Raw genomic sequence first — 15,784 nt, forward strand, 5'->3', positions numbered from 1 at the left:
TGGAGCAGTGAGGCAAGAGACAATGAGAGATGGTAGGGATGGAATTCCGTGGAGAGAATAAACAGAAGTAAAGGGTAAGATTAACGAGGGAAATGGGTAGACTTTTTTTAAGCGTTCATCAATAATCATGGCTTCATTCCATTCCTCTTATTTAAATGATTCAATCCCATGGTCCCATAAGCATGCCACCTGAACGCTGTCCATTAGATCATCCTGGTTTTCCACCATTTGGACTGGCAACCGAGAAAGAAAATCTGCCACTGCATTTTTTCTACCAGGTAAGTATTCAATTTTGTACAAAAAATCTCATGGAAATCCGTGCGAACCTGGCTGAGACATTTATCATGCCAACATTAGACAGGACCTTGTCAAGAGGTTTGTGGTCACTCCTGATGACAACATAATTTCCCCAAACAAAAGTGCGAAAATGTTCAAAACACAAGCACACGCAAGTGCATCACGTTCAATGACAGCATAACGAGATTCAGCTGGAGATAAGGATCTTGAGGCATACGCTACAATAGATTCAACACCACTTTTGTCAATTCATGAAAATACTGCACACATGCCAGTACCGCTTGCATCTGTAGTGATTATGTTTTTTCCTTGAGGATCAAAACCCTGAAGGGCAGGTGCTGAAACAATAGCATTCTTTATGTCTGAACATTCTTGTTGATAAGCATTGGACCATGCATTGGACCATGCAAATGTATTTTTTGATTTCAGAAGTTCTCTTATGTGAAAAGTCCTGCTTAAAATTTTTTTGACGTATTTTGAAAAAAATTCCACAAGTCCTAAAAAGGATTTAGCGTCATCTTTGTTTTTAGGACTTGGACCTTCTGTGATTGCAGTAACCAATTTTGTTTTTGTGTGGATACCAACTGCACTTATTTCATGACCTAAATAAGTTACTTTATCAGCAGCAAATTTACACTTTGTAGGTTCAATAGTTAAGCCAAATTTACTCAGCAACGACATAACGCAACAATTTTTCTCTGTGATCTTGGCTGTTTTGGCCCATTACAAGGATATCATCCTGATATATAAGCACATATTTTAAGTGACCAAAACTGGTATGCATTAATCGTTGGAATACTGCGGCCGCTAAAGCTAAGCCGGACAGCATCCTTGTGAAGGCTGTCAGATGTTTATATGAATTACCCAAAGGAATCTGATGGTATGCTTGAGATAAATCAATTGTTGAAAAAACTTCCATACCCTTAGACTTAACAATCATCTCATTAATTTTGGGTAGGGGAAATTAATCTATCAAAATATTATCATTTAAATGTCTTAAGTCAATGTACAATCTGAGTTTTCCATTGGCTTTTCTGGCTGCGACCAATGGAGAAACCCACTGAGAAGCATGAATAGGTTCAATAACACCTTTTTTAACCAAATTACCTAGCTCCTTTTTAACTTCATCTCTGACAGAAAAAGGTATGTTACGCAATTTATGAACCTTTGGAGAAGCATCCGGTTTAAGACGGATAAGATGTTCAAAACCATCAATTTTACCTAAATTACCTTAGAATAATTCAGGGAACTTTTCATTTAACATTTTGCTTAAGGATTCTCCTTCCTCTAACACAAGAACCAGCTCAATTCCATTAGGATCCAAAATAATGTTGAGTTTCCTTTGATCTTTCCAACCTAACAAGGAAGGACCTTTTTTAGATTCATAGAGTTTACAAAAAGCGTTTCTATTCTTAAATCTGAAAATTAGGTTCCTGTAACCAAGGAGATCTATAGGTTCACCATTGTAACTCAAAGGTGCAATGTCAGGTTAAGATAATTCATCACCCAATTTTATGACAAACTTCTCTGACCACACTGACTCATTTACAATTTTGAAGGGGGTACCAGAATCCGCTGCAATGTGAATGTTAACACCACCTAGAGAAATATAACACATAGGTTTACTTGAATCATTCTCATGTATGATGTTGAGCACCACCTATTCAAGGGGTTTGATGATTCTTCATCACTGTCCTCATTATTAGAAGAAATATAACCTTCTTCTATACATTTAACTTTCTCTTTTCTAAAGTTTCTCGCATGGCAAACTTTACTAAAATGACCAATTATTTTACAAATTGTACATCTTTGTCTAATGGCAGGACAACTTTTATTGTTGGCCAGATGATTCTTACTATCACAACGATAACACAAAGTTTTTATCATTATAGGAAACTTTTTTCTTTGCTAAATACTTGGAAGATTTGTCTTTACTGCGGTTCGACACAATCCTTGCTACAGTATCTTGTTGAACATCATCAGAACTCTCTTTTTTAAGGGCTCTGGCACATCTACCTTAGAGCTCTGCTTAACTAGCAACAGCAAGGATGTCTTTCAATGCATTATCTCCATTGATGCACAACCTATCTTGGATGGATGAATCATAAGCTTGCATGACAACATGATCTCTGATTAATTCTTCTTCTATAGCTCCAAATCCACAATCTATAGCTAATTTTTGAAGAGCAGTCACAAAATCATCAAATGACTCGTTCTTAAGTTGTTTCCTTTGAAAAAATTTATAACGGGTGACACCAATGCAAACTTTTGGAGAAAAATGATTTTCTAGTTGTCTAATGGCTTGGTTGAAGACATTATCATCCCCGGAAACTGTATCTTTGTTTAACTTATTATATACTCTTAAACCTTCTGGCCCTAAACTGTACATTAACAATCCTTTCTTTCTATCTGCGGATAATTTATTTGCATGGTCAATGGTGAATAAATAGTTAATAAAATATTCTTTCCATTGTAACCATGGAACTGGAGGATCACCTGAAACACACAAAAATTATTTTGGAGGATTGACTGTAATGTTAGTAACAGGAGTAGACTTGGCTGTATCACTTTATAAAATAATATAAAACCCAAAAATAACCGTAAGCAACCTGTTGATACCTATAAGAAACTGCTTAAAGAGTAAAAAATACTGTGCAATCCTGTTGGAAAGAAAAGGTTAATCATAGAAGTATAATCACTATATATTTGCTAAACGTCATAAGTCATAAATATGGTATGAAAGCAATGCTGCCACTATACTTGTTAAATGCGGAAAACAATAAGATTAACAATCCAGAAAAAACTGTGCGAGCCAGTGTGAGTAGCTCGCAGAAGCAAGGAAAGTCTCCGTAGTATACGATAATAGTTACCAAAGTACCAGTGTAAAGTCTCAATATATCTTGAAAGGCTGAAAATACATCTAATAGACGGTATCAGGTACGAAGCTTCGAGTTTATGAATTATTAAACGAAATTGCCCGTTAACGTGAACAACTTGTGAGCTGAGGGAGAATAAACAACTGTCTATTCACCGTTTAGGCTGAATGAAATAAGCACGTAGAACGGTGTTGACAAACGGCAGTTCAAAGGACAGTCCGGATCAAAGAGAAGACTCTCACCTCTGGCAATACCTCTTGAATGAACAAAAAATTTGCACCACAACCGTTGCCCCCAAGGATGCAGGATTTACTCCTCTTACCGCTGGCTCCGAGACTCTTAAAACCATAAATTCCGATCTGGATGTTGTCGCAAACGTGTAACGCTGCAAGGTTGAGGGGTGTGTACGATGCAGGCAACTACGGCTTCAATGGAGGAGTGTCGGAGGAAGACCAATGGAAAATTGAAGAAGCCGGAAGAAAATGCAGATGGGGCGGGTCTAACAAAGGAGGCACCAAATCCGACGAGAGGCAATGAAAAGGCAAACTTCGTGGTGAAGACAATAGAGCAAACAAGCATTGGCACAGAGGACAATAAAGCAAACAAGCATTGGCACAGAGGACAATAAAGCAAACAAGCACTGGCCCAGAAGACAAACCCAAACAGACATTAGCACAATCAATCACAGAAACAAACAAGCACTGGCACAACCAAGCGCTCACACAGAGCCAAGCAAAGGCAATAAACAAACACTAGCACCAACAAGCAAAGCTAGCAAAGAGACTCAACCACCACCATGTCAAATCCACCAAATGCAGTCGCCGGAGGGCAACAAGCAGGAAACCCACCAGTTGCGGTAGCAGGAGGACAACAACAAGCCCTGCCCCCAGCGGGACCACCCCCGGTGCAGCAAGCAGGACCTCAAGCACAGCTGTCAGCGCACTCGCAGATACAAGCACTACCTCCTTTTAGTGAGCTCGTTGATCCGGCAACAGCGGCCCCGAGGTGGGCAGTATGGCTGGGGCGGTTGAATAACTACTTCGTGGCCACCAAAGAAAAAGACAACGAAGTCAAACGATCACTATTGTTACATTTTGGTGGCGAAGAAATCTACAAGCTCTTCGCTCATCTCCCGAATAAAGGAGAAGCAGATGATTATGGTGCCGCGGTACGAGCCCTGAATGCACACTTCGACCCACAGCTCAACCCACATTACGAGCGATTCAAATTCAGGTAATCAAGACAGAGAGAAGGAGAGACAATGGACGCCTTCCACGCACGATTGAGAGAGTTGATAAGCACGTGCCCAGAATGATTTTATGTCATCATTAGACTTAGTGATAAACAACTCCAAATCTCACGTCATGGCTTTTGGGGCTGGTAAAAATAATTCTAAACAGTTCTACTGCAATGGTAACGTGATCACTAATGTTAAAATTTTTACGTACCTGGGTGTTATCTTTGATACAAAGGGGAGTTGGGCTCCGCAAATTGTAGCTAAAACCAAAGCGGTTAGGAGCTCGGCTAACGCTATTTTAAATTTTTCTAGGAGACTGGGCGGGAAGCCAACTGGTGCTTTACTTAATTTGTACAGGGCGAAATCAGTAGCAATAGCCAGGTATGGCTCAGGTCTGTGGGGCTATGTAAATAGTGAATCACTACAAAGGGAAGAAAATAAGTTCCTACGTTCCACCTTAGGGCTTCCCCAATCTACAGCCACGTTTTCAGTTCACCAGGAAGTTGGCCTTGGGTACATATCTGACATTCTTCTCATGGCCCCTATCTTGTTATGGATAAGGCTTTGGACCAACCAAAACTTGGGTCTGAATCATAAAATACTGGTGGACTGTTTAAATCTGGATAATTACAAAAACATCACTTGGCTTTCTTATATACAAAAGTGTTCTCTGGACCTGGGACGGCCTGATATCTATCTGGTCCCCCAGGGTCTAAAGAAATCTGATTTAGATTGGGTGAAGGCCAATTTCATTTCACTGAAAAATGTGGAGAGGGAGGAACGCCAATTACTTAAGCCCACGGTCAGAGCCCATTACTTAACCATCACTTGCCTGACTATACAACCGTACCTTACTATCGTCACTATTCCCTTTCATAGGTGGCTTCTGGTTAAGCTTCGGTTTAATCAGATTTACACAGTCTTGTGTGATAGTCAAGGCTGGTTTAAGGAGGAGGACGCACCTGTTTGTAATTGCGATCATTTCTCATACATTTTGATGCAAACGCAGATCGTTCTTGTTTTCAGAGCTCCTTGAGAAAGGGCACTTGGCCCGAAATGCATTGGAGCGACTATGATCCATGATAAAGCCAGTTGAAGTTGATGAAATGAATCTACTTATGAAAGGCTAAAGACAACATGTTATAAATTAAAGAAATTTTTGAAACCCAATGGAGTCTATTCACATTTGATGAACCAGAGGGAGTGCCCAAATACTGGGATGTGTACACAGGCCGTGTACACACATTACTAAGGTCTATATTTCTGGCGCAAACGGACGGTTACGCCACCAGTTGGAGCACCTCTAAAATAATAATCTGTTAAAAACATTGAACTAAAACTTTTCTTCAAAACGCAGTGCATTGCCTACACCATTTTTTCAGCCTAGATTTTGGCAGTCTCCCCGATGGGAGAGTAACGGTAGTACTCATAGATAGCTACACTAAATACCCCATTGTGGAGGTGGCTGCATCCACTAGCTTTGTGCACATTCAACCGATCCTCGCCAAGGTTTTTGCCATGTTTGGAATCTCGCAGATTCTCAAGACCGATAATGGACCCCCATTTCAAGGGAGTGAGTTCAAAGAGTTCCTGCGACGATTAGGAGTGAAGCATCATCGCATCACACCACAGTGGCCCCAGGCCAATGGCGAGGTCGAGCGGTTCATGCGAACCATTAACAAGATCCTGTGAATCGCCGCCGTAGAAGGCACCGACCCTGAGAATGCGATCCGTTTCTCAGAGAATATCGAAGTACGCCTCACAGCACCACTCTGAGATCACCATGGTCACCCATGCTTGCAGGATCCCGGAAGGACATACTTCCGATGGCTGAAAACTGGAGGCCTGAACCATACTCCCCTGAGGATACTCAAGAAAGAAGAAGGCGAAACAATGACAGAGCAAGCAGGAAGCGGAGAGCTCATGAACGATCGCTCACGCCCGTAGACACCGTGCTGATCCGAGCAAGGCGACCCGGCGGGAAATTCCGCACTCCTTATGAGGCAGAACCATGGACAATCAAAAACACAAAAGGAACTGCAATAACCGTGCAGAGGAACGGGGAGGAGGTAACACGCAATGTCTCATGGTTCAAACGAATTCCATCTGACTCTGGCTGTGAAGAGCGAGTTGATGAACCCGGGGCAGATGAGCCCACTGAAAGAGAAGGGCATGCCCACACAGAGTCACTCCATAACGCGACCATGCCACCATCGCATTCTCCTCCCCGACCAGTTGTTGCGCGAACACCAGCAAGAGGAAAACAGCGATATGATCTCCGGCCTAATCCAAGACCCAACCAGAGGCTGGCGGACTTTGTATGTTGATGGTCATCAACCTGGCTGTAGTTAAAAGACTAACTTGGGAAGGGATGTAGCGCTCTAGTGGTCCGAGGGTCTCGGCTGAGCCCCGGAACCACAAGCACACATTGTATCACCTTCTGGCCAGGCGTGGCCAGAAGGCTATAAATCAATCAATCAATCAATCAATCATTGGCACTTATAGAGCGCGCTACCTACCCGTAGGGTCTCAAGGCGCTGGGGGGGGGGGGGGTGCCGCTACTGCTCGAACAGCCAGGTCTTCAGCTTCTTCCTGAAGGAGAGGTGGTCTTGGGTCAGGCGCAGGTCGGTCGGGAGGGAGTTCCAGGTCTTGGCGGCCAGGTAGGAGAAGGACCTTCCTCCTGTAGTCGCTCTTCGGATGCGGGGGACGGCGGCGAGGGCGTGGTTGGCTGATCGGAGGTGGCGTTTGGGAGCGTAGAAGTTGACTCGGCTGTTGAGGTAGCTCGGGCCTTGGTCGTGTAGGGCTTTGTGTGCGTGGGTGAGGAGGCGGAAGGTGATTCTTTTGTTGACGGGGAGCCAGTGAAGGTCTCTCAGATGTCCGGAGATGTGGCTGGTTCGTGGGATGTCGAGGATGAGTCTGGCTGAGGCGTTCTGGATCCGCTGGAGTCTCTTCTGGAGCTTGGCGGTGGTCCCGGCGTAGAGGGCGTTGCCGTAGTCCAGTCGGCTGGTGACGAGGGCCTGGGTGACGGTCTTCCTGGTCTCGGTGGGGATCCACCAGAAGATCTTCCGTAGCATGCGTAGGATGTTGAAGCACGCCGAGGAGACGTTGTTGACTTGCCTGGTCATGGAGAGGGAGGAGTCCAGGATGAAGCCCAGGTTGCGTGCATGGTCTGTCGGTTTGGGTGCGGTGCCCAGGGCGGGGGGCCACCAGGAGTCGTCCCAGGCGGAGGGCGAGGAGCCCAGGATGAGGACCTCCGTCTTGTCTGAGTTCAGTTTCAGGCGGCTGGTCGTCATCCACTCGGCTACCTCTTTCATCCCTTCGTGCAGGTTGGCTCTGGCGGCGGCGGGGTCGTTCGTCAGGGAGAGGATCAGCTGGGTATCGTCGGCGTAGGAGATTATGCTGAGGTTGTGTTTGCGTACGATGGCCGCGAGGGGGCTCATGTAGACGTTGAAGAGGGTGGGGCTCAGAGATGATCCTTGGGGGACGCCGCAGATGACTTCGGAGGCCTCTGACTTGTACGGTGGTAGGCGGACTCTCTGTGTTCTTCCGTCGAGGAAGGAGATGATCCATTCCAGTGCCTTCCCCTGGATTCCGGCGTTGTTGAGACGCTGCACTAGGGTGCGGTGGCAGACCGTGTCGAAAGCCGCGGAGAGGTCTAGGAGGATGAGGGCCGCTGTTTCTCCATTGTCCATCAGGGTTCGGATGTCATCGGTGGCGGCGATGAGGGCGGTCTCGGTGCTGTGATTGGCTCGGAAGCCGGACTGTGAGGGGTCGAGGGATCCGTTCGTCTCGAGGAAGGCGGCCATCTGCTTGTTGACGGTCTTCTCGATGACTTTGGCTGGAAACGGGAGGAGCGAGATGGGGCGGTAATTCTTGAGGTCGGTGGGGTCCGCTGTTGGTTTCTTGAGTAGAGCGCTGAGTTCGGCGTGCTTCCAGCTCTCCGGGAAGATGGTGGTGTCGAAGGATGTGTTGATGATGTCTCGCAGGTGGGGTGCGATGACAGCGTCGGCCTTGTTGAAGACGTGGTGAGGGCAGGGGTCGGTCGGTGATCCGGAGTGGATGGAGTTCATCGTGCGGATGGTGTCTTCGGTGCTGATCGGGGTCCAGGCGTGGAGGGTGGTGGTGGGGGGTGGTTGTTCGGTCCTGGTGTGCGTTGGTTGGTTGTTGAAGCTGTTGTGTATGTCCGCGATCTTGTTGTGGAAGTATGAAGCGAGGGAGTTGCAGAGGTCTTGCGATGGGGTGATGTCGTTGTTTCCTGCGCTGGGGTTGGAAAGCTCTTTCTAAATAAAAGGTCGGAAGTCGCTCGGGACTTCCGCTCCGACCGATACTCATGCTATGTGGTGTCCAGTTATTCCTGCTCCCATGGTGCCCCCTTAACTGTTTCCCCCTTTGAAATTCCTTGTTAGTTGATCACCCCGACAGAAGTAGAAAACTGCGTGGGATAGTTTCGGTTAAGTTCCAAGTCGCCAAATTGTTGAAAGTAGTAAATACACTTGAGCTTTCTTTATTATATAAAAAAAGTATATTTATTGAAGTACTTAACAGGAGTTAAAGAAATGCGTGCAGCCTGTAGTACAGCAGGAAGTAACTGTCACAGTGCTGTTACTTCTTTTGAAATGGTACAACACAGTTTGCAATACAACGATATGCAAGTACACAGTGCGCGAGCAATACGTTTAAATGGAAACAAACTCTGCTTTGCCCTCGTGATCTCTCTCACGAGCGCAAGACCACGAGGCCAAGCAGAACACTACAACGTGCCCTTCCATTTCTGGTGCTGTGCAGCAGTTTTAAGATCTTTGAGTTTATCATTGCTCAAATGGATGTAATTTCTGATATTGATGTTTCCCTCCTCTTCATTGTTTGATTTTGCTCGTGGTAAAGTGTCACTCATAGTCAATGAATGTCACTCATAATTAGACTGAAATTATGAAACTGTCACACATAAGCAATCTGAACCCTTGGCAGCTCTGCAGCACAGCAGGGGCTAGCTTCACATCTCCGCCTCTTCGCCACAGCTATCAAAGCCGACTCAGCCGAGGGCTGCTGACAGCCTCGCCCCTCCCCTTTCCTGTGTCGTTGATCTCGCTAGCCGCCCCCTGCTCTGACGTCATTCCGTCATCAGACGCCGTGCGCGCAGGGGCGGGGCGTGCACCCAAATATTGACGCCCCTCCCGGCCGTCACTTCCTATCGTTGGCAGGCCAACAGTATAGCGGCTCGATGCGCCTTGCCGCTTGCACGGAGTTCCGACCGTAGAGCAGCCAGGTCTCTAAGTGGCGCGGGTGTATCTGGTAAGTCACCGCCGCCCCTGTCTGCAGAACTACCACTTCCCCTGTCTGCAGAACTACCGCTCCCGAGGGACTCCGTGTGCCCCCGTAAAGGATGGTTATTAAAAACTGTCATGTGACACATGAAGCTTCCTAAACTCGGTTACAGCCATCACGTGTCTTATGCAGCCACATAAACAAACGAGGGTGATGCAGTTATATCAGATGGGCACCTATGCCCTGGTACATTTGTTACATCAGAGATAGATCCTCTTGTCTATAGCTCTAACATGACATCACTCCGTCTGCTGTCATCGGACATGGCATCACTAAGAGAGCAACGGTTTAGGAAGGGTTCTTGGACGCTGGTGCAAGCAAGGCAAACACTCCATTGAACTGGCTCATTGATTAAATACAGGAGTATGAGTGACAATACAGTGGGTTTCTGATGCCTCTTGTCTGTACCTCTGCTCCTGCTGAAGTCAAGTCAAAGTACTTTATTCGGTTATAGATATAACCATAAAAGCATATAACATAACATTTCATATACATAAAAAATGTTTACAAAAGATTTCTTAATTGAGATATGTTTTCCTTCTGGACAAACTGTTACAAAACCTCCAAGATGATTGACTTGCGCAGTATAAAAACATAAAACGTACTAAAAACTATTACAACGGATAAAATTGTATCTAAACTCTTTAGGTCTAAGAGGACTGGGTGACATAAATTATAGATCATTAGGTGTTAGGTGCAAAATAAAGGAATTCCCAAGGGGTAATGTCCATAACCATTCAATCCTACAAATCTAGACCAGAAAGTAAATCAAATCGGTTGGAGTTGGGGACGTTATAACCACTCAATGCAAGGCCTCTACTGCCCATCGAGTAGTTACTCTCTGCATTTGATCTTAATGGTGGGAAGTATGATGTACTAGGGTAAAAGTCACGCAGTTCCCAAGTTACAATAGGGCCGTCTCCTATTTGTGGCTGCCAGGCTTGGAGATATGGGACGACATGTTCATCCCTGAAGTTTACTAGTACCAGGTCTCCGGCTATATCCTTTGGGAGGGGTCCTAGCCAGCCCACCCTTCTAACATTTAATATTCTTCCATCGATGTTAGGTGGCAGGGGTCTATTTTTTGTTAACCAGAACGAAACCTTATTTTTTAGTTCCTGTTGCCTTTCGGTTTTCCCATTTGTAAGTACAGGCACTCCCGAGAGGATGCACACAAATGGAGCGGCATCCGGTGGTAAGTGTATATGGTTAATTTTTCTTGGTATATTGCCTTGGTTAGCAACTGACCCCTCATGGAATGTGGGTTCTTTGTTCTGCCCTTCTCTGGGGCCAGAACTCGGTACTATTTCAGGTTTTAAAGTTGCTTTCTGAGTATTTGAAGATGACGTATGTTGGACTAGTGGTTGATTTTGGACAGTAATACTATGTGCAGTAGCTTTGGACGCTGCGGTGGCAGCAAGTGACTGTAATTTCTTTGATCCTACCATGCTTTTTAAGAGTAACGAATTTGCCTTAGTCGTTTCCTCTATACCCGTGAGCCTTTCCCCTAAGTTGTTCATTCTTTCTATCAGCGGGGATATTATAGATTTAACCAGGTGTTCAATCTGGACCAATAGAGTTGCCTGTGAAGAAAGTGCAGGAGTTTCCAGTATTGGATGTGCCTTCGATGCTTTAGGGGTGGTAATAGCCAATGGGGGGCTTGAGTACAATTTTTGATGTTTTGCTGATCTCTCCGTATGTTTTGCCCCATTTCGCTTTCTTTTAACAGGAGGGACCTGAGGGAGCACTATCAGTTGCGTATTATCTTTGGCTGATAGTAAGAGGGGAGTACCCAGGAGACTTTCGTTTAATTGAGATGGTATACTAGACTGGGGAATTGTGTTTACTAGAGGGCAGGTAGGGACGCTAATTTGCCCACTTCCCGGTACCACAGGAGCGTACATGGTGTTACACATCTTGTTTAATTCCTCCATAAGAGAAGAGTTTTGTGCTGCATCAACTGTCAGTAGGGGAGATCGCTTACTAGATGTAATATCTATGGAGCGACATCGTTCTGATCTCTCCCTTTCACGATCAATGGTCGATTTTGCCCTGTTTAAGTAGTGGTCCAATGTCCCCTTAAGTAAGTCCCTCTGGGTGATAGTATTTTTGGGAGCCCTCTTACAAGTCATGGTGTATCTGGCTTTTATATATTTAGGAGGAGGGCAACATCAAACACCTAAAATGTTCTTGCTAGACAATGTAGAGTCCCTCAGGGAAGGCCCAGACGATAATGTAGATGATCTCCGGTAGTTGCTTTAATCTCTTTACCTCCTTTTGTAGCAAAGCCAAGGGGGGTGGCCCTGCCTGGCCTCCTCTGGCCCCTGATGGTCCCGCCCTTGTCCCGGGCTTAGCCCGGCGCCGCCCGCGACGCGGAGGGGGCTGATTCCTTTTATGCGCCTCCGGGCGCCGCCACAGTCTCCGTCAGTAGGTGGGGTCCCCAGCCAGCAGAGGATGCTGGATGCTGTAGTCCAGCCCTCTCCCCACTCGGGACCGCGTCAGCAACAGCGGGGGAGAGCGGCGATATCAGCGGGACCAGCGGGACTCCGGCGGTGTTACCAGGACCCGCTGCTAAAACGACAGGTCAGCTCCAGTTCCCCCCAGTGAAAGTAGATAGGTGCCCCGCTCCACCGAGGGGGCTGATTCCTTTTATGCGCCTCCGGGCGCCACAGTCTCCGTCAGTAGGTGGGGTCCCCAGCCAGCAGAGGATGCTGGATGCTGTAGTCCAGCCCTCTCCCCACTCGGCGACCGCGTCAGCAACAGCGGCAGCGGGGGAGAGCGGCGATGTCAGCGGGACCAGCGGGACTCCGGCGGTGTTACCGGGACCCGCTGCTAAAACGACAGGTCAGCTCCAGTTCCCCCCAATGAAAGTAGATAGGTGCCCCGCTCCACCGAGGGGACTGATTCCTTTTATGCGCCTCCGGGCGCCACAGTCTCCGTCAGGTGGGGTCCCCAGCCAGCAGAGGATGCTGGATGCTGTAGTCCAGCCCTCTCCCCACTCGGCGACCGCGTCAGCAACAGCGGCAGCGGGGGAGAGCGGCGATGTCAGCGGGACTCCGGCGGTGTTACCGGGACCCGCTGCTAAAACGACAGGTCAGCTCCAGTTCCCCCCAATGAAAGTAGATAGGTGCCCCGCTCCACCGAGGGGACTGATTCCTTTTATGCGCCTCCGGGCGCCACAGTCTCCGTCAGTAGGTGGGGTCCCCAGCCAGCAGAGGATGCTGGATGCTGTAGTCCAGCCCTCTCCCCACTCGGCGACCGCGTCAGCAACAGCGGCAGCGGGGGAGAGCAGCGATACCAGCGGGACTCCGGCGGTGTTACCGGGACCCGCTGCTAAAACGACAGGTCAGCTCCAGTTCCCCCCAATGAAAGTAGATAGGTGCCCCGCTGAACTCAATTGATCATCTATGCCCCGGCGAACTAACTTTCACGCCGCATATTGCCATATATCGTCCAAAGCACGTCTGGTTGTAGGCAGGAAAGTGAGCCTGAGGCTAGTATAGCGACAAAAGACGGTGTACTTTCCACACCTCTGGACTTAAGCCTGTGTCTGTGCTTCGTGTAGGTGGCTGAGGACCGGGCAAGTTAAGAGCAACTTCATTGTGGCGGTCGGAGGGAGACTGTCATTGTTGGACTGGCGCGCCTCCATCTGCTTAGAAATCTCTGCAGATTGTGAATATTAACATTTGCTTGTGAGGGACCAGCAACGTTTCTTTTCTTTTGACTTGGAGTGAGGAGTTATGCCACTTAAGCGGTCTGGCACAGTGTACCTTTTAGCAACATGTTTTATTCCTTAAATATGCTAATAATGAGCACTGTGATAATCTGCAGTGAAACCGTTCTTAACCAACAGGGCCCCAAACCTAAAGTAGCAAACAGCTGGCTGATCCGGCTTTAGCTAGGTTAGTGTCATTCTGCTCCTGGGCGCTGTTGTCTTGGGGTACATGTGCATCCACATATACAGACTAGTGCGCTCACGTTCTCAAATTCCATGCACGAGGTGTCTTCAGCCCATGTTTTTTTTGTTTTCATTCTGCACCTAGGAGTCCTTGTCCACCTTTGTATGACTTCAGGATCCCCGAGTGTCAGAGTCCAAAGAAAAAAGATGAGCTGTCCACACATAAAATAAAATGGAGAAGTGTGGCTCAATGGTTAGAGCGGCAGACCCTGATGCAGAGGTCTAGTCCGGGACCAGGGTTCAATTTCCCGCCTCGGCGGGTCTTGGGCTAAAAAAATGTCCAAAGGTGTGTGTGTGTGTACATTCTGTACATTACTATGCCTTAGTATAACAAATATGTTATTAATGGAACCTCACAGCCCAACAATCCATATCAGTTAGTCATATAGCCCAGTAGTACACATCTTGCAAAGCTCACTAGACTCAAAGGGTAATATCACAGTAGTAGCAGTGAGAGAACACAATTGTAAAACCCTCCCCTCCCCCCCCAATAATTTTGTGCATGACTGTTTGATGCATAATTTGCCTGCTTGGTTCAGTTGTTAGAAAGAAGTGGTGCTCTTACAATGCCGACACCCTGATACCTTTGGTGTTTAATGTGGGTGCCTGAACCCACACAAATCCTATAAAACAGATATGGTATGAGCACATAATAGATAGATCAAGTAATGAAAAATGAATCAGGCAATGCAGGGGTTATTCTTCATTAGTGTATGAATGAATAGTAAGTAGGACGTGATGTAGTGGAATACCCCGGCGATACACTTACAACCTAGTACGACCTGATGATAGCTGTTAGATCTGGGGGTCTCTAGTTGGCAGAGGTAGGTACCACTGTCCAAATAGGGACCCTTGCTTCTAGTCAGGGCAAGGAGATAACCCTCTGAGATAACCCCTGCTCACCCTCTAGGTAGCTTGGCACGAGCAGTCTAGGCTAACCAGAGGCAATGCGTAAAGTATTTGTACCAACACTCACAGTATCACAGTGAAAACACCACAAACTGACTCCACAACAGTTTAGAAAAATAAAGGTATTTTTAATCTAAACTACACAAGACCAAAACGACAAAAATCCAACATACACAGTTCAAGAATATGGTTTCAAAAAGAGTTCTTAAGGTTGCGTTAGAATTCTCTACGTTGCGATAGAATTCTCTACTGATGCGTGAAAAGTTCACAGTTGCGTCACGTTTACTCACAGTACCTTTTAGTTGCAACAAAGTTCCAAAAGCAGAAGCTGGTGCGGTGGAAAACAAGCGATGCGTTGCTCCTGAGACCCTGGGGAGGTGATGCGACAGCCCCGCTGCAGCAGCGGGCGTGTTGCGACGAATCCGGTCTGTATGGGGAGGAAGGCCACTTGTATGGATTCCGATGCATAGGTTCCGTAGGAAGTCTGTTCTCGCAAAGGCACGATGCGACGATCTCGTAGGGGCTGCGACGATCTCCGGGGCGACGATGCGCGGTCCAGCGGGGATCCTCTCTCTCGCAGCTCCTCGATGCGTTGATTCTGCGACGGTGCTCGCAGCGACGTGATGCGGTCCGCAAGCAAGCGGTGCGGCGATCTCACCCAGCGACGACAGGCTCTGCGACGATGCTCGCAGCGATGTTCGATTCTCCCGCACTGGTCTGGTGCGTCCCGCAAACGAAGGATGCGACGTCTCTGGCAGCGGCGTCAGGCGCTGCGACGATCTCGACCTCCGTAGCGGCGGGAAACTTCTCGCACTGTCGGGGAAGCGCTCCGCAAGCGAGCGATGCGACACTTTTCAGTTTCAAAAGTCACTCAAGCTTAGTTTCAAGCTTCCCAGCACAGGTACAACTTCCAGAGGCCCCACAACTGCATCAAGCACTCTAGGAAGGACAGAACTCTCTCAGCAGAGTTCAGGGAAGCTGGGGGTGAAGTCCTTTTGTTCCTGGGACTTCAAAACAGGGAGCCAGCTCTTCTCAGGCCCTTGGAGATTCCTTCAAGACAGGGGACACAGCTCAGCAGCAAAGTCCTTCCCCTCTCCTTGGCAGCAAAGCAACAGGTCAGTCCAGCAGAGCAACAGCAGGACAATCTTCCTTCTTCAGTTTCAGCTTTCTCCTTGGCAGAGG

At 47.4% G+C, this 15,784-nt stretch overlaps 1 protein-coding gene across 1 annotated transcript in view; it reads left to right on the plus strand.

The window, feature by feature from the left end:
• Nucleotides 1-9,551: 9,551 nt before the first annotated feature.
• Nucleotides 9,552-15,784, plus strand: part of WASHC1 (WASH complex subunit 1) — a 502,888-nt gene continuing 496,655 nt past the window's right edge. Inside the window, exon 1 of the mRNA XM_078673724.1 lies at nt 9,552-9,702. The gene's annotated coding sequence lies outside the window, so the exon portion shown is untranslated. The remainder of the gene's footprint in view (nt 9,703-15,784) is intronic.

The sequence above is a fragment of the Lissotriton helveticus genome, chromosome 1_1 (assembly GCF_964261635.1).
Source record: "Lissotriton helveticus chromosome 1_1, aLisHel1.1, whole genome shotgun sequence".
In the NCBI taxonomy this organism is placed as follows: domain Eukaryota; kingdom Metazoa; phylum Chordata; class Amphibia; order Caudata; family Salamandridae; genus Lissotriton; species Lissotriton helveticus.